At 40.2% G+C, this 19,654-nt stretch overlaps 1 protein-coding gene and 1 pseudogene across 4 annotated transcripts in view; both read right to left on the bottom strand.

Moving 5' to 3' along the window:
* The window catches only part of Tenm4 (teneurin transmembrane protein 4), a 2,974,939-nt gene that overhangs the window by 1,396,948 nt on the left and 1,558,337 nt on the right, over positions 1-19,654 (bottom strand). The gene's annotated exons all lie outside the window — the stretch shown is intronic.
* On the bottom strand, positions 3,509-4,065 carry Rpl23a-ps7 (ribosomal protein L23a, pseudogene 7; annotated as a pseudogene).

Raw genomic sequence — 19,654 nt, 5'->3', positions numbered from 1 at the left:
TGAAGAAATCACCATGGGAGGGTTATTAAAGATTTATCCTAAGCCTATCTCTCATGTATTTCTCTCTATATAAAATCAATCAATAGGAACTGTTTCCACAGATTTATATGATCAATGAACATGTTTTTCATCTGATGTGCAGAGGTGAAGAAGCCCTGACTGAATTATAAAACGTGGATGAAGTTCTGAGGGAATGTGCTTTGTTGGCATGGCCATGACCATGTATGGGACTCAATGCCTCGGGTCCACTGGAATAGCAAAGCCCTCTCCATAGGGGACAGGTTTAGAATTGTTGAAGTCTTCCCCTGTCAGAAGAATGTTGACAGTGTTAGCAAGTGTGAGTGTTTGCAAATGACTAAGCACAGCAATTGCAGCTTCCTCCTTCTGGATGTTTACAGCCTAAGACTGCTCACAGAGACATCCTACTGAAGCTAACTCCTCCCATCCCATCCTCTGCTACACATAATAAATACAATGTGAATCAGGGTTGCTTAAGAGTAGATATCTTCTATCAGTGAAAGCACAGCTCACCTGATTCCAGTTGGTTTTTCTTTTTGTTTGTTTTTTGTAATGTATATGTGTGTCTGTCCTTTATTCATTCCCTTGTTGACCTTGTGAGGTTGATAGAATTAGGCAGTGTAGGACATGACCATCTGACACCAGAACAATTAGCATCCTTCAAAATTAGTTGTATACAAGTCTTCCTTAAATGTTAGCTGATTTGATAAGGATGCACTAAAATGATGTCACTCAGCTGTCCACTGCCTTTTCCATTTATCATTCTTTTGGTCAACTGCTAGTTTCTGAATGCTGCATAATTGCAAAGAGTCCAGTCAGTTTCTTGTTGGGAAGCAAAGACTTGAAGGCATGAATCTAACTTTCTAATTAACAAGAAGGCATGTGTCTAGTTAATTAAAGAGCATAAGATATGTGTCAAACAAAAAGTCACCCAAAGTAGAAGTTAATGTCATGGCAAAAGTTAAATCTAAGAGCACTGGGTCCAGAGGAAGCAGGCTGTTTCTGGCTACTAGAACTGGCAAAACCTTCTCTAGCAGGTAGGACTTTCATGGGAGGTTTTAGTGACTAAAGAGGAAATCTTAAGTGATGAGGAATGGAGATGAGTTGGAGACACACCATTATGGGCTGCGGATTGAGTATTAGCAAGATGCTTGAGTAGTAAAGACAAATGACATCAAGTACCTCTAATTTAGGCTAAGTAAAAGAAACGCCACCATTGCTTGGCTTTGCTTATGAGTTACTGTACCAGTGAGATATGGATATAATTTTCCACTTGTGAAATAAGTAGAGATTTATGTTGGAGAGAGAAAGTCACTGCTTACAAAAGTTTTAGAAAAGGGGGTATCTTAGTTAGGGTCTTATTGCTGTGAACAGATACCATAACCAAAGTAAGTTTTATAAAGGACAACGTTTAATTGGGACTGGCTTACAGGTTCAGTGGCTCAGTCCATTATCATCAAGGTGGGAGCATGGCAGCATCACCGCATCCGGGCAGGCATGGTGCATGAGGAGCTGAGTTCTACATCTTCACCTGAAGGAAAGACTGAGCATCCCCTGGCAGCTAGGAGGAGAATTTCCAAGCCCACCCACACAGTGACACAGTTCCTCCAACAAGGCTACACCTTCTAATAGTGTCACTCCCAGGACCAAGCATATGTAAACCATCACATTCCACTCCCTGGGCCAAGCATATGCAAACCATCACAGGGGGTTACAATACTCTGGCATTTATAAGACCTGGAGCCATTAGAGGACCTATGAATATAAAAGGAGGCAGTGCATTCCTCTTAACCAGGGGGAGAAGACATGATAAGAAAGCATCTCAAAGACAAACTTAGAAAGTTCAAAGTGTTCTGAGTGAATTCAGGTACCATTTTCTTCCCTACCCAGAATTTTGCCATCCTATTCCTTTAGCTTGGCTAAGGTGTACAACAATGAAGATATCCTTAAAGTCATAGCCCAGCACTGCTTAAAATAAGCACATTGTAAAAATACTCCTAAAAATTTATCATCAACTCAAGGATCAACAACTATTTTATCAAGAATATTTCACACCATTCTCCACAGTATAATTTGTTCACTTATCTTTTATATGTTTTCAATTATGGTGATGTTTATCTTTAAGATGACCATGATTAAACTTAATGAATGAATTACTGTATAATATGTATTTGTATTCTGTTTTTGTGGTCTGTTCTTTAGCTTTTTCTTGAAATCCCATAGAATATTCTAAGGACTACAAGGAGGGGAGGAAATCATAGCAGACCACTCAGCATCCTAAGCCTAAAGCATTCTAGATACAAGATCACAAGATCATCAGGTGTGCATGGCAGCGAAAAGAATGATCTTTGTGTAGATAAGGGAAACCACAAAACATCTTTTGAGAATCAGTACAACTGAACCACCCAAGCTTATATCCATCTGTCAAATTAACAAGTATGTTAATTATTTCTGGTGTCATAGAAAGATGTAGCTTCTGCTTTTGATGAACTGTTCATCTTAGGGAGAATCATTTACTTTGAATAATACTTTCAAGATCTATGGTTTTAGTCATATCAGCTCCCTTTTCTCTATCTCTGGGCAATGAAAGATTTTGCTGAAGAGAGCACTGAGCTAGGTACATGACTCAGGATGATCTAATCACACAGAGTCCCAGTCAGTGTGCCCAGTGACATTATGCTTAGACCTTTCTTTCTTTTTTTTTAGCACAAGAGAAGGCAGGGGGATTTCTGTCTTACTGTCTTTCAATCTGTAGAACTTTGAGAATGTGACTCATTGTAGAACTTGCAAGTTTTTTATCCTCCTCATTGTTTCTCTGAAGTTTTTGAACCACCTAAGTCTTATACATCATTCCAACCTGCTCTAAGTCTAATTTCTGCTATTTTTACAGGAAACAAATGTCATAATACTGAGTCAGGGGACTTTGCTAGACTCCTCCTGTTAACCTTTGGCTGTGACCTTATTCTGCCCCTCCATTGCTCCCTCCTTGTCTCCCTTCAAGTCTTGACCCACAGATCACTCTCTCATAGATGTCTCTCTAGTCCATTCTTTTTAGACCACCATTTTCACCCTTCTCTTGTCAATATAAAGTATATCTATGTCACTGAATAATCTTCTTCACATCACTCTCCTCATTGAGAATATAGGTAGGGATATTTGACTGTGTATTCCCAGTACATAGAAAAAATAATGACATAACTATTATAGATTTATTATACATTATATTATTTTTATATAAAAATACATTCCTTAATATGGTCCATTGTCTAGATATGTTCTCTTTCATGGGGGATTCTGCTTGTCTATCCTACACAGGTCACCACCATCTAGTGTGGTACCTGGAAACTGAGACTTAGAAAAGTATACATTATATCTCATATGTAGAAACTTGAAACCCGTTCTAGACATGGACAAAGATTTCCCTTTTAGTCATAAAGTTGTATGGCAAGTGATGTAGATGCTAAAGTTGCTTTTTAGGATTTGGCTACAGGACAACTTTGGGGGAAAAAACAGGTCACCTATTCTTTTTTTTTTTATGGTGGAAAAAATGTATATCTTTAGAATTAACCATCTGGACTCACTTTAGATGATCCCAATCTTGTTGGCAACATCTAGAGCGTCATAATCAGGAACCAAGCGAACATATGCCTTCTTCACTCCGTCAAGACATATCAGGGTATTGACTTTGGCCACTCCAATATCGTAGAGCTTCTTCATGGCCTGTTTGATCTGGTGCTTGTTGGCCTTAACATCCACAACGAACACAAGTGTGCTGTTGTCCTCTATTTTCTTCATGGCCGAATCGGTGGTCAGTGGGAATTTGATGATAGCATAGTGGTCAAGCTTGTTTCTCCTGGGTGCACTCTTTTGAGGATTTTGGCTGCCTCCGGAGACTCAGGGTCTTGGGCCACGGGAAAGTGGGTGACGTTCGGATCTTCTTTTTGTGGCTGTGGACGCCTTTCGCACTGCCTTCTTAGCTTTCAAAGCCTTCGCTTTGGCTACGGCTTTGGGAGGAGCAGGAGCTTCCTTCTTCGCTTTCGGTGCCATCTTGGTGAAAAGGCCAGGAGGTCACCTATTCTTAGCCATTGCCCTGGACTGACTCCCCTTTCTGCCTGTCTTGCTCTTGTTTCTTTTCTCCCCTATTCCTAAATTATACTATCATGTCCTTGTGAGCCACCTTGAATCTTTTTTGGAACAAGGTGGGGGGATAAGTTAATTAATTCACAGATTAATTTAATTTGCACAGAAACTCTGTGTGGTAGGTATTAGTTCTCTCATTACATGGGAATGGAAACTGAGCCTCCGAGATACGGAATCATTTTTGCAAGGTCACACAAGCAGCAGTTGCTGGAGTCAGGATTAAGAGTAAAGATAGCTTGTCTCCACAGCAAGTACACTCCCATCCTGTTTAAGATTTATTCTGTTTGGGGGATTAATAGATCTGAGAGCCCATGGAGATGACATTGAGTAAGGAGATAGAAGTCTGGAGGTCAACTCTAGGCCTTTCTGATTTAACACAGAGTGACCCTAAAGTACTGAGTGATTTCTGACTCACAATGTCTTCTCTACTTAATGGAAACAGCACTGTATTTCTTTTAGTGCTATTAGAGTTCCATAAAAGCACATGCACTGAAGGTTAGGCCTGATCTCAACTCTCGATCAGAGGTCCATAACAAGAGCTGGATATAGAATCACCAAGCCATGTTCAAAAGACAGGAAGTACTAGATATGATCCTTATCTGAAATGATCCTAAATAATCTGTGTACCTGGGGCATAAAACAGTCAGAAGTGCCATGTTTGAACTCTCTAACCCATCACAGAGAACAGGCTTTGCACTTAAGTATATCTGGGTAATATCTTCAATCTGTCTGTTCTTCTCTATAATACTAAATTAGTTAATCCCTGAATTTTGCCATATTCTATAACTTAGGAAAGAGAGGAAACAAGTCAAGAAGGCAAGAAGTCATTTAACTTTTGGATTCCTTTGTGAATTGGCTGGTATCTTGCAAGAACTAAGATTCTTTTTAGTAGGCTTGGTTCAGGATGGTGTTCTGGATATATTCTCTTCCTGTAAGCACTTCAGTGAGACCAAGGTCAAAGATGAGCTGTCCTACTGTCTCCATTCATTAGTTTACTGATTCCATAATTGTTCACAGGGGACTACTTTGTGCTAATAACCATTCCTGGCTTAAGGGAAATATTTTCTTTTCCTCAGAATCTAAGGGAGAATAAAATCAGGCATATATAATTTGTTTGCATGAGAGAGAGAGAGGGAGAGAGAAAGAGAGAGAGAGAGACAGACAGAGAGACAGAGACAGAGACAGACAGAGAGAAGAGAGAGAGAGAGAGAGAGAGAGAGAGAGAGAGAGAGAGAAAGAAATATGTCATAGTTAAAAATCATTAGCCAAGGCATCTTTTGCCATCACTGGGGCTTCACAATTAGCTTGACATCACTTGCCCATGGATTTGGTCTTTTCAAACACTACCTTGATTGTCTGTTGAGAGACACCTTAAGTTTTCAAGGACTCGACCATCAACTTTCCAACTTGCTTGCTATGACTTCAGGATGGAACTTTGTAGTCCATCTTCATTTGGTGTTCTGTGGTTTGAAAGCTCTGCTTGTCTCTCTACCTATTTGCTAACAATGGTGAAGTCCTCAAATATTTCATTTCTTCTTAGGAGTCTAGGAGAGTCTTCATAGAATCATTACTGGTTCACATTAAAAAGTAAAAAAAAAAAAGTCAGCACATACCCCAATCCATGGAGGCTCCATACACATACTGTGCACCAAGTACTGGTCTGATTGTTAAAAATCCTAAGTTGATTTAATCTGATTCCTTACTTTGACAAGTAGAAACAGATCAAGCAAGGGTGTAGTGAGCTGGACTCTCCTGGCCTCTACCTTCCACACCAAGAGCCACTTTCTCTACTATTTCAGTGCTCAGAGCTGCCCTCCTCATCACTGTTTCTGCTCTCATCAGTGGTCCCACTCTGCCCAATTCACTCTTTTCTTGTTAATTCTTACTGAGCCTGCAGGGGAGGCATTGTGGTAACTGCTTGATATCACATCCCTTTAGATCACAAAAGTGCCTTTGAGACCTACTGGAATAACCTAACTGTAATGGAATAACTTAAGGAAAGCATTCAGAAGAGTCCAGTGATTCATTAGTCCACCTTGGACTAATGAATACATGTGCTCATCTAGTAGTCTACAGAGCATTGTTCACAGAGCACCATCAAGGTACTCTTGCCCAACCTCCTGCTGAGCCCTAGAACTGTGGGATCAGTTACCACTGAGCAAGTCTGTTCCCTTCTCTGCTGAAGACTTCTGTCTATCATCACCAAAGTCAAGACCAACTGTTCCAATGCTTTCCTTAGTTCAATATTAATTTTTTGTAGAGTAGATAATGTAAATCACTTCTTTCTTATTCAGTCTCTACATATGCTTGAAATATTTTGAGTGCTTATAGAGAAGCTAAAAGAACCATATAAATTCAATTCTAGGCATCAAGGTTTTTGTTTGTTTCTCTCTCTTTTTCTCTCTCTCTCTTTCTCTCTCTCTCTCTCTCTCTCTCTCTCTCTCTCTCTGTGTGTGTGTGTGTGTGTGTGTGCACGCACACACGAACATGCATGCTCATACATGAGTGTGTGCAGATCAACTTGTATACATATGTGTGCCTTGCTTAGGATTTCCGTTGCTTTGAAGAGAGACCATGACCAAACAACTCATAAAAGAAACCATTTAATTGGGGCTTACAGTTTCAGAGACTTAGTTCATTATCATCATGGCAGGAAGTATGGCAGCATGCAAGCAAACATAGCACTTGAGAAGGAGCTCAGAGTTATAAATCTTGATTTGAAGGCATCAAGATCTAGGTCACAGGTGTACCCTCCATTTTGGACTGTAGTTCATTGCAGACAGAATCAGGTTGATAACTGAGAATAGCCATCAGGGTGTTGAAGGTTGTATGTATACACATTTGTGTGTGCATACGGGAGCAGCAGGTAATCTTTAATGTCTTTAGATGCCATACATTTGGTTTAATGAGCCAGGCTCTCTCAATGGTTTGTAACTCACCAAGTAGGCTAGATTGATTAACAAATTATCTCTAGAGATCCTTCTGTAACTGCCTACCCAACACTAGGATCACAGGCACGTGCTACATATGTGTTCAGATTCACAGGATGTAAGGTTGATTGGGGAGCCTAGAGATGGACATCAGATATCTTCCTCAGTTGTTTCTCTACCTCATTTGAGACAGAGTCTCTCCTGAATCTGGGGTTCACCATGTTTACTAGGTTGACTGATCAGCAAGTCCCCAGGATCTATTTCTCTTTACTCCCCAGTGCTATAAGTAGAAATGCACTGTGCCATGCCTAGCTTTATTACTGTTATTATCATGTATGCAGGTATTCCAAAGTAAGGACCTCATGATTTCAAGACAAGTAGTTTATAAACCAAACTATCTCCCCAGCCCCAAAATATTTTTTTAATTTTTTCAAAATACTTTGGGAGTGTCATACAGTATATTTTTATCCTATTATTTCCCACCTCTGAACTCCTCCTAGCACCTCACTCCTCTCCCTACCCACCCAAATTCATGTTCTTTCTCTCTTTTAAAAAAACAAATATGAAGGTCTGGAGAGATGGCTCAATGGTTAAGAGCATTGACTGCTCTTCCAGAGGTCCTGAGTTCAATTCCCAGCAACCACATGGTGGCTCACAACCATCTGTAATGGGACCCGATGCCCTCTTCTGGTGTGTCTGAGGACAGCTACAGTGTACTCACATACATAAAATAAATAAATAAATCTTTAAAAACAGCAACAAAAAAAAAATACAAAGGCCATTAAAAGGAATGGAGTCAGATTTGGGTTTTCCCTAGAAGAGGTTACAGGCAAATGTAAACTCACAGGGATTGTGACAATACAAGCAAGAGAGTATATACATTTAAGCGCAAGCCGGACGACAATCCCAGCACAGAACAAAAGGGAAATTGTTCTAACGAGGGTCGTCAATGCTGTGAGTAAGCATCAGGACCGAAGCCACTTGGAAGGAAACCGTCCATCTGTTTGCTTGGCTTACACTTCGTCGCAGTCCAGTATTGAAGGAAGTCGGCAAAGAAACTTAAACAGGGCAAGAAACCGGACCCAGGCCTGATGTGGAGGCTATGGAGGGATGCTATTTACTGGCTTGCTCTTTATAGTTTGCTCGGCCTCTTTTTTTTATAGAACCAGAACCATCATTTCACAATGGGCTGGACTTTCCCATATCAACCACTAATTAAGAAAATGCTTGCCTATAACCTAATCTTTTAGAGGCATTTTATAAATTAATTTATTTAATACGTAGCTCTCGACTCTTTGTTGACTCCAGCTTGTGTCACATTGAAATAAAACTAACCATTACAGAAGTGGATACAGCCATACCCCAGCAAAGAAGCAGTTTATAAATGATAGCTGTCGGGATAAGGAAAATTAGTCTATTTTCAATGGAGTGACATAAGGTATATTGTATCATTCCCTCTTCCTCTTTCTTCCTCCAACCCTAGGTATGCCTATTAATCTCTTCTGAAACTGATATTTTATTTTTCATTTTATGCATGTATATTTATGCATATATTTACATATATATGTATGCCTAAGTATAAAACCCAACTTCATGAGACCGTTTTGTCATTTGTGTGTACATGCTTTCAGGCCTGACCACTTGGTGATGGAAGCTTGTCCTTAGGGGAGGCTAATTTTCCCTCTTTAGGCCATCAATAGTTGTCTGTAGTATGTTCGGTGGGAAGCCTGGGCATTTCCTGCTCCTGCATTAGTATGTCTATTGATATGGTCATTGTTTGGAATTTATTCAGGCAGCCATTTCTAGATGTAGCCTCACAGCAGGCTTCCTAGTCTTCTGGGTCTAAGTATCTTACTGTCTCTTCTGTGATGTTCCCTGAACCTTAGTTGCAGGAATTTCCTTAGGGCCATGTTTCCATGATTCATTCATCTCTTTATTTTTAAAAATATGGAGGAATATACCTTCCCTGCTTATTACATAGTAAACACAAAATCAGACTGAGTAAATGACCTTTTGATTCTTAAAAACAGTGTTCTACTAATTTTAAATGAATGCAGACTCTCACACAAAGTGTTTTGTGTGGTAAAGAAAGGCAGAGTCTAATATTTTAAACTGAATGTTGAGCTTCAAAATGCTGCCAGTTGTCACTTTGATAACAAATTAGGGCCGCAAATGAAAGATAAATGGAAAACATTTACAAGCTACATGATCTGGAAAATGGGAAGAGAGCTGACTCTCACAAAGAGGAAGAAAAACAATCGAGTGCATAATTAGGAAACGGAAGTGGTGCCTTAGCATTCTTAGCACACTGTGAGGACAGCGATGCTGCGGGCTCTCTGGAGTCTTCTGGCTCTTAGACAGCCACAGCGGACAGATGTGCAGGGCAAGGGTCAGCCTTCAAAGAAAGGCAGCAGAGCTACTGAATAGGAAAGATGCGAAGGACAACAAAATTATTCACTGCTTTCTTTGCACTTTGGATTCAGAGTCACAGATTTCAGATGCAGGATCAAACCGAGGATGGCAGAATGGACTGGCTGGGAAAGAAAAAAAAAGACTAATGCTTCAGTCACGACTGACAAAGCAACTCCCCCAAGAAATCCAGGGCACTGCTCCCTTTGGGTGTATTAGCAGACTCCTTCATGGCATTCTTGATGGCTATTTCTCCTGAGCTGCCTTCCCTGCAGCACCCAACGAATAGGCAGGGGACCTGGACTAAAATGTGAGGTTAGTAACTGACAGAATATGTGTGAGTTCACACAGATTGTATGCAGATGGCTCCCAATTTGACTTACTTTAAAATAAAATTATGGTGGTATGACAGTGATACACAGGAAGAAAAATCACACTTCAGGTTTGAAATTTTGATCTTTTCTGGGGTAGAGGCTTGAGATAGGACTTGTTCTTGTGGTGCTGGGCTGTCCCAGTGAGCTGCACCTCACCTCCCATCATCTCAAAGAACGAATATTCCACAGCTTTATCCTAATTTAGGGTGCTCAGGAGGTTAGCTGTACAGCCAGCATTGTTGGATGATGATGTTTACATCTTAACATGGGTTTCTCAGGATGCTACCCCAGGGTAAATTAAGCATACACGCTGCCCCTAGTGCTCACTTGGATTGATGACTCTAATGCTTCCTTCTGCTTTCTTGATACGAGTTTAAAGTTCAAAAGGGAAACAATATAAGTAAAAGGTAAATGCATCACTCTGTTGTAAGATGATCTGAGTTTGTTCTTATTTCATCGTCTACATGACCTTGAACAGCATTTTAGTTAGAGTTTTATTGCTGGGAAGAGACACCATGACCAAGGCAACATTATAAGGACAATGCTTAACTGGGGCTGGCTTACAGTTTTAGAGGTTCAGTCCATTATCATCAAGGCAGGAGCATGGCAGCATCCAGGCAGGGACGATACAGGCAGAGCTAAGAGTTCTACGTCTTCATTTGAAGGCTGCTAGTGGAAGACTGCTTCCAGAGAGCTAGGAGTAGGCTCCGAAAGCCATGCTCACAGTAACACACTTACTTCAATAAGGCCACCCCTACGCCAACAAGGCCATGCCTCCAAATAGTGTCGCTTCCTGGGTCCAGCATATACAAACCATCACAAGCAGGTATCTTGTGACTATTGGCTCTTTCTAATTGAGCTGAAATGAATTGATTCAAGTAACTTAGAATGGTTCCTACTAACTTCTGATAGTGGTGCTAGGAATCGAACCCCAGACTTTGAACATACCAGGTGAAGTACTATGCCTTCTGAGACACAGTCCAGTTGCATGCTTGTGGTTTTTAGATCAATGAGTGTTTATCATTAGTACCCACGTGTGAATCACCTTTCAGGATAAGGTGGTGGAGATGAAGCATTGGTTTCAGTTTGGTTTTATTTGGCAATTTGTAAGTTCAACCATCAGAACACATAGAACTCCTGGGATGGATCCCCTAAAAAGCATAAATGGGTAGGGACTATGAGAGGATGGGGAAGTCACTTGAAGATATTCAGTAAAAATTGACAAAAGAAAATAAGTGATGTTTAGCTGTCAGTCAGGAAATCATTGTAGAAATAATAAGAGAGAGAGAGAGAGAGAGAGAGAGAGAGAGAGAGAGAGAAGCTGTTTAAATATACATAAATAAAGAGGAAAAAAACCGGTTCGGCTATGACACTATGTTGCTTGGAATTAAGGCTTGAATAAAATAGGAAGCTAATATATATTTAATTTGTAAGATTTTGTGAGTAGTGAGAGAAATGACCATGCAAAGCTTTAGAATACTGACAAATACTGATGATGGGCTGCACTCCTGACCTTTGAAATAAAGTAAGTAGTGTTCACGGCACTATGCAGATAAAGAGTTAACAGCCTCAGAAAAGCCACTGGCAGGGAGTAGTGTTAAAGAATAGTAAGCAATTTGCTTGGAGCTGGACAACAAATGTGCAACAGAGCAGGGATTCTCTCTCCAACCTTTCTGGTTCCCAAGGTCTGTGCACCGCCATCTCCCACATCAATTGCCAAGTGCGAATTCCACTTATCCCATCACACAGCACAGTCTCTTACCCAGAAACATAATTTGTGCATGTTAAAGGAGTGGAGCATTTTACAGAAGCCCCATTGCTGCTGCTGTTGCTGCTGCTGCTGCTGCTGCTGCTGCTGCTGCTGCTGCTGCTGCTGCATTTAACTGACACTGTATAGCAAATAAAAACCTCATGACAACTGAGGCTCATTATATTGGAGACTTGCTAAGAGCATCTCATCAACATAGCCACTGTCATGGTTAGGTTTTTGATTGTCTTTCCTATGTGCTGCTTTGTTTCTAGTTTTATGCATGCCCTGCTCAAATATCAAAGGGAATGAGTCACCTGGAGGTCTTGGCACTCTGTGCCCAGCTGATTGACAATTTGTGGGGATAGCCTGGGAACCTGCATGTATAATTATCTTGCAAGAAAGGTGAAGGGGCTTGTTTGGGCAAACTTTAATTAGAGTAGCAGGATCATACAGGATTCCTTTAATGCTGTTACAAGAAACTTAAAGATTATTGAAGCTCATTTTAATGAGAAAAAACTGAGGCAAGATGCAGTTATAAATGTCATTCAGCATGCAGGGAGTAAGGGACAGAACACAAATCCAAGTTTCTACCCACCTAAGTCTAGTATGGCTTCATATGGCCTCAGATGGATACATTGTAGGGGACACATAATCAGAGCCATGGTTAAGCACTTTAAATGATTTGTATCTGTTTCAGAACCTACACAGTTTATATTAGCCAAGTGTGTATATGTATTAAAAAGTTAAATGGTTATCAAAATAAAATAAATTTGTATCATTGCTTTACATGAAACCAACTTAATACTAAGGCAGAGGAGTAAAAAATAAATTACATTATCAAAAGAGTCAACATGGCAAGGGCCAGGATGCCAAGGTTTTACACTCTCCTTGCAGCTTTTCTGCTGGGCAATGTGGCTCTGAAAGATCCCATGCAGAGAGACCCTTACTCAAGTCTTGGGAAATCGCGGACCCCAGACACATTTTGGATGTAATAAGCAAAGGCGAGGTTTATTACGGAGACCTATTACAGAGATCTCTGGGCTGACACGTATCCCACGCAGGAGACAGAGGTGTCGACCCTGAAACTCAAAAGTCAGGGGTTTATATAGGGAAAGCTAAGGGTTTTGGCGTGGTTATACACAATTGGCTCATTCAAACATAGCAGTGAGAACAAAGCAGAAGAGTACATGCTAGAAGTCAGGGGCTTATCAGGGTCTGGAGGACATCTGGTTAAAGTATGGCCCTGAGTAAACTGGGGGGATGTCTTCTTGCCAGGTGGCCCATGAATCAGTTCCGATAGCCTGGGCTGGATCCTGCATCCCTTTTCTTTATCTTTATGGCCTGCTATTCCTGGCGGCAGGGCTTAGCCCTGAGTCTGTGGCTTTTGGGGCTTACTCTTTTAGTTTTATATTTTTAAACCTTAAATTCGTATAATTTTCCTTTCAGCTCTATGTCAGCATACAAAAGGTGAGCTAAAGATACATGTCAATGAGTATATGCCTGCCATAAACAAGGCTGTGAGTTTAATCTCTATGCCATCATTATCAACAACAACAACACAGAGTACAATAGTACATTAGGAGTATATAATGACAACACTTTTGTTTGTAGAAAGAAAGTGAACAAAATGTATGTTTATATGTGTGTACAAAGGGACATAAAATGCCACAAAAAACTATATATACATGAGAATGATAAATGTTTACAATAGTGATACTTCTAAATAATGAAAAACAGAATACAATTAAAGAACAAAACTCAATATTCATCGATGGAAAATTAGTTAAAATACTATGTTCCAAAATAATAAACTATTCCAGAACTATTTAGAAGAATAACTCAAATTAATATAGATAACTGTCTATAACATTAATTTGCATGGGATAACAAAAGCATGCTACTGAAAAGTTTTTGTTAATATTCTTGTGTGGTTATTATTTGTGTAAGCTATACGTAAAGGCTATGTAAAGAATGGTTCATGTTCATGATTCTTGTTGGTATATAGACTTTCAGTCTCTCTATTCCATAATCTCAGTCAAGAGGTAACCAAATGGATGTACAATTTCATGACTAATCATGATTATGAGAGTGTTATGATTGGAGACTAAAACATCTGCTGTTGGAAATACTGCAAATGCGTTCAGAGTTCCACTGCCAGTGAGAGGCAGCCATCCCTCTGTCTTAGCAGTTTGGGAAAAGGCAAAGTAGGCTATAAGGCTGCCCTGGATTTTATTATAATGTGAAAGGAGGAGGCCCCTAGTAATTGGAGGACAGTTAAGGGAGGCCACAGTTACACAGGAATGGATATGAAATTAGAAAACAACATACAAGACAGACCATTCAGGAGCCAAAGCACCAGGGTCCAGTGTTTAGATAAGATCATTTCTGAGTCGGGAGATTCTGAATTCTCCCACCCTCTAAAGCCCTCAACTCTATGATGCATGGTGCCATTCTTAAAAGTGATCGTGGGCTGAGAGCCTCCGTTTCCTTTGGTAACCCCTGGAAAGTAAGAAGGATAGAAAGGGGAGCCGGGCCTGTCTGAGGGCTGTGGAGCAGCTTGCTGTCCTGAGGTTCCTTCCGCTTCACCATGCTGACAGAGAGCGCAGCGTCAGCTCCTTCCAAAAGGCTCCTTCCTTCTTTAACCACAGAGTGGGGAAAATAATCCACAGGATGTCAATATCCATATCTATCAATTATTAATAAATGTTTTTCAATCATCTCTCACTACCTGAACTTAAAGTCACAATTTCATAACAACTCATTGTCCACATGTCTATATTATTTCAGTAGCAATTCTAGTAGAAGTATTCCTTAGCTCCTTGGAACTGTTTGGAGACTCACTCAGAGACTACTGTCTGCAGCGGACTCCAGACCACTCACATCCCTCATATCTGACGGTTTAGTATTTGTATTTGGACTCTGCACATTCTTAGCTTAATCATCTCTAGATTCTCAAATATTCGATGTAGTTAAAAATGCTATATAAAGTTTCAATTGTGACTATTCAGTTCACAAATAATTTTAGAAAGGATTTTTGAACTCAGGGTTGGTTCGTTGGCCCATGGATGCAAAGACCATGGACAGGAGGATGGGCAGAATTCTATTCAGTGAGTTTTACTACACAATACAGGTCCATGTATGGAGCTAAAGGAAGACACGAAGCATTGAAGGAAGAAAGAGGTGTGACTCTGTTCTTGGAGTGCACAGATGAGCAACATGTGGTAATGGAGTGCTGTGCCTACCAGGGTAGGCCTGACGAGATATATGACCTGTGTTGGAGTACAGAGGGTGGATAAGTTACTTCTTTCCAGGGTCCTGTCCTAGGGAGTCTGGACCTAGGAGCATGATGTGTTGGGTATGGCTGGAGACAGCTGTGTAGGATCCCCCTCTAAGCAAAGGGTGGCTGTGTGGGGCAGGAGTGTATGGGGACTGCTTGTTTCAGTCTGACTCTTAAATGCAGACCCAAGAGAGGAACTCAGCCAGAGGAAAATATTTCGATAGCTTTAGATGTAACATGGCTTGGGAATAACGCAACTTATTTAACCTAGCTGTTTTGTGAAAAGAAATAAAGGAATACCATCAACTGAGATTTATTTGTTGAGATTCACTAGGGCCTGAAAAAATTGTCCCCAGATTTTGTGGTTGACTTTTCCAAGTTAGGAGGCATCTTATAGCTGACCCCATCCCCCCAACCCAGAGACAGAAAGGGCACTTACAAAACAATAGCCTTTAAAAATATTAAGGAGACTTATAATGGGGAATTTAAGAGTTCATCCAAGTCCTTAAATTTTCAAAAGAAACTATCTTCAAGCTGTGGTTCTCCTGTAGCCTTTGCTGAACAAAGTTGTTTGCAATGCTAAAAAAAAGTGGTACCTGCTGTACATGGGGGGAAAGCTGTGTGTGTTAGGCTACCACACCCCGAGACAGACAGTGCTCCTGTTGGTGCCTCTTGCACATTTAAATTTGTGTCCAACTTAAAATACTCCATAACAGAAGCATTTCCTACAGCCCGTGAGGACATGCTAGTGTAGAAAATCTCACAGGTGATTCAAACATTGAATAGAACAACAAAAGGCAGGGGAGAAGTCTCTCCTCCCAACAATTCTCTCAACCAGTTCTTATTGATACTAAATTTTTGACTGTACAGAAGATGATCTTGTTGGCACAAAAGGACGGGGAATGAAACCTTAGGTCAGAATGGAAAGATGTCAGGACTGAAAACTGGCTTGGTCCAATCCCCATGCTCATGTGGAGGCAAAGGTATGCCTGTATCTTTTCTGAAGGCATAAAATAGCCCCTTTGGGTCTAATGAAGAGCCTGGGATTGGAAAGCAATCCAGGGGCTATTTCTGAATGCCTGCCCAGTGACTATATTCATGCAGATAAGTCTGATTAGGGGAGAAAGGCTACTGGATTAATGTCCCCAGGCCACTGCCATTTGATTCAGTAGCTTGGTCACAGTCACATTGTTTTATACCTGTTTATATCAATGACTACCTCTGTTTTGTGTATTACTCCTTTAACCACCTAGAGTCCTAGTGAACCCTGTTTAACTATTCAAGATGGCTTACAACCCTGCAATTTGGACAGGATTTAATGTGACAAATAGAATGCTGCCTGATACATGTGACTTGTTGTCACACGTCTTTAGAATGAAAGTAGATATAATTCGAGTTAGTTAAGGTGCTTTGACCCAAATTAATGCTAGCAAGGATGTGGTTCAATTATATTCACATATCCCAGAGTTGCAAAAGATTAGACTCTCATCTGCTAATGTTACAGAAGCAATCCTCAGTGAGCTTCAAGACTCTAAGCCTTTTGTACTGGTGGGCAAAGCTGTTGTGATCTTTGTTACCATTCTGATAGTCTGGTATCCAGTGTTGGAATGAGCTTCCCCTTATCTAGGCACGAAACTCCATCTTGAGCATCTAAGACATAAGAAAAATGGAGGTATAGGGAGGGTAGGAAGTCACCGTCTTCTTGTGAAGTCCTGAGAGAAATGTATTGTTGACTTGTCCATGACCCTGTTGAGGACTGTAAGTCCCATAGGAAATTGGAAAAGCCATATGGTTACGGTCAAGGGAAATGCCAAATCTTTCCTCTGGAGTTTGAACATGAGTGTTATGAAAAACTGGTCTGTGTGTGCAAAGATTAGTAACTGCATCTTCCTCTTTGCAGCCAACAGAGACCTCCTTCTGGCAAGGCAATCCTTCCCCCTATGCTATACTTAATAAACATGCTGTAGTTTTGGTTGCCTTAGGGTAGAAGAATTCCACCTGATCCCAGCTTTTCTGTGTGTCTGTTCTGTCTTTTCTCCTCATTATCCCTAGCCAGGGTTCATGGGCTCAAGCCTTGCAGGATGCAACAGGTTCTAATTTTCCCTGGTAAGCACATTGTTCATAATTGAAATTTAAATGGCTGCATTATATCCCATTGACCTCGTATAGCACAATTATTTATATGTCAGACATTTAAAATGTAGAACACAGAATGGTTTGTGTCTCCCTTTTATAATGTATTAAAAATCACTCCATAAAAATTTCTTTTGGAGATAAAGTTAAAAATTGATTATGTCTGTCTAAAAGGCCAAATATCCATGAACACTCATTATATAGGTATTAGCTTTATCATAATTTACTACCTTGTGTATTAATTGAATTTTTAAGCAATGTTTATCGTGATTTGAAGAAATAGCTGAAATCTCCTGCAGGTTGAGCTTTTTGGGTTTTCAGGTTGCAAGTTCGAGTGATCCTTCTTTCTGTGTTAATGATAACATTGTTAGCTGGCTTGCAAGCCTCTCAGGCCTAAAACACCCCCACCAACCCCTAGACTCACAAGGGTTCTCAACCTGTGGGTCCCAACCCCTTGGAGAGTCAAACAACCCTTTCACAGTAGTCTCCTAAGGGAAAGCGCAGATACCTTACAATTTATAGCACTAGGAATTACAGCTATGAAGTACCAACAAAACTGATTCTATGGTCAGGGGTCATCATAGCACAGGGAATTGTATTAAAGTGTCACAGCATTAGTAAGGATGAGAACCATTGCTCTAGAAGTTCGTCTTTATTCACATTCATTCTGTGTTTTCTTCACAGAATGGGTATTTCTCCGGACCTACACTGAGCATCTGCACTGATGTCTAGCCCAAAGCCATCAGTCAATTTGCACTGGATGCTAAGTTTATTCTTGTTATCCTAATAGTATGGGTAAGGTAAACAGGGGCGTTACATGTAAAGAAGGAAACAGTTATCATTTCCATTAGCTTAGATGATCATTATTAAAATTATTTGACTAACAGATGTTTTCTACAATTTAGTCACATATATCATGATTTGATTATTACTATGCTGCACAGCCACCCAGTGTTGTGTACGTCAGAGTAGAGGCTTTCTCCCTTTGTCCTCATGTCTTTCTCTATCAAACATGAGAACAAATATCTCTGTAAGATTTTTGTGAGGATCTGAAGTAATGTGGCATAATTAGAAAACACAATCCTCTCAGAAGGTAATGTAAGAATTATGGTTGGAAGGAGGACCTCCTTTGCCCAAAACTTAGCATCAATAACTGATTTATGACTTCCAGGTTTAGAGAAGGGAGACAATTGAACACTGGTAAGCTAGGAAAACACTTGTCGCTGGATAGAGAAGGTGTTTGGGTTGAGTAGGGCAAGGATGGGAAAATCCTTGAAGAGGCAGACCACATGTCCCCATGACATCCCAAAACTATCCCAGAAGTTCCTCAGCTGACAGCATGCACAGACTGTGTCAGCCTGTAACAAAGGACTCAGCTGACTATGCAGCAGTAGAAAGATGGGCTTCAAGACAAACTGTAGGTTCTCTGAACTTTTTAACGGAGTGTGGCAGAGAAGTATGATGTAGATGAATTGGATTTGAAAGCTTCTGTTATCCCAAATTCACTGATTCAGAGGTGGGAAGGTACATAAGAATGAAAAGAATTACCCTGCTTTGAAGCCCAGGGCAGTGCTGATGCTTCAGAATAAGTTAGTCAGTAAATTACAATCCTGTTTTCAGCAACATCATAGCTCGCTCTCCTATTTCACAAGCATGTGTGCATTTTCACATGAGTTATTCCATCTCATCTTGTCTGATATTTACAGCATTCTTGGGTGTACTGTGGGCAAATACTCTTCTTAACCATTTGCTTCCCTTTTTCGTTCAGTTGTGTTCTATTTCACGTAAAGTTTTTAATTGTATCAAGTTGGATATATTGGTCTTGCTTTTCTTTGCGATTTTTTTCTTCTATTGTTTCAAGACTTAAAAAGTCATGACTTCTGAGGAAAAGTTTGAAAAGTACCTTCTCCACTAGTTATCTTTTCATGATTTTATTTCTTAATTATTATTGATGATGTTATTTATATAAAGTTTCACATTTGTAGCTCCAGATGACCAAGAACTCAGGGTCATGTATTTGCTTGTGGTCCTTGGATGCTGGGATTATAGGCATGGGCTATTGTATATGGTTTTCTTAGCTATTTTTATTTTAAAAAAACTATCTTTTGGTTAACTCATAAAAGCCAATATATTTGAAAGAGGATATACTTTGTGAACTTGTAAAAAATTTATACTGGTGCCTTGATTCACACGTTACAGGTGTGTGTGTGTGTGTGTGTGTGTGTGTGTGTGTGTGTGTGTGTGTGTGTATAGGTTGGTCTTATGCAATTATTTATATTATACCCACTTTTTAAAAAATAAAAAGCCACTATTTCCAGAATTCTTTCCTCCTACCAGCTATCTTTTTAAGAAATTATCATTTTGTATATAGTTGTGTGTCTGCAAGCCAATAGCGGGCAACAGATCGCATTATAGATGGTTATGAGCCACCATATGGTTACTGGGAATTAAACTCAAGACCTCTGGAAAAACATCCAATGCTCTTAACCTCTGAGCCATCTCTCTAGCACCCTTATCAGCTATCTTTAATGTACTTGTCATAATATCCTACCTCAGAGCTATGATCAGTATCTCTACTTTAGATACGAGGAAGCAAAGGCATTGATCAATTAAATCAATAACC

The sequence above is a fragment of the Rattus norvegicus genome, chromosome 1 (genome assembly GCF_036323735.1).
Source record: "Rattus norvegicus strain BN/NHsdMcwi chromosome 1, GRCr8, whole genome shotgun sequence".
NCBI classification, from domain to species: domain Eukaryota; kingdom Metazoa; phylum Chordata; class Mammalia; order Rodentia; family Muridae; genus Rattus; species Rattus norvegicus.
This window is presented reverse-complemented; position numbering and strand designations above follow the sequence as displayed.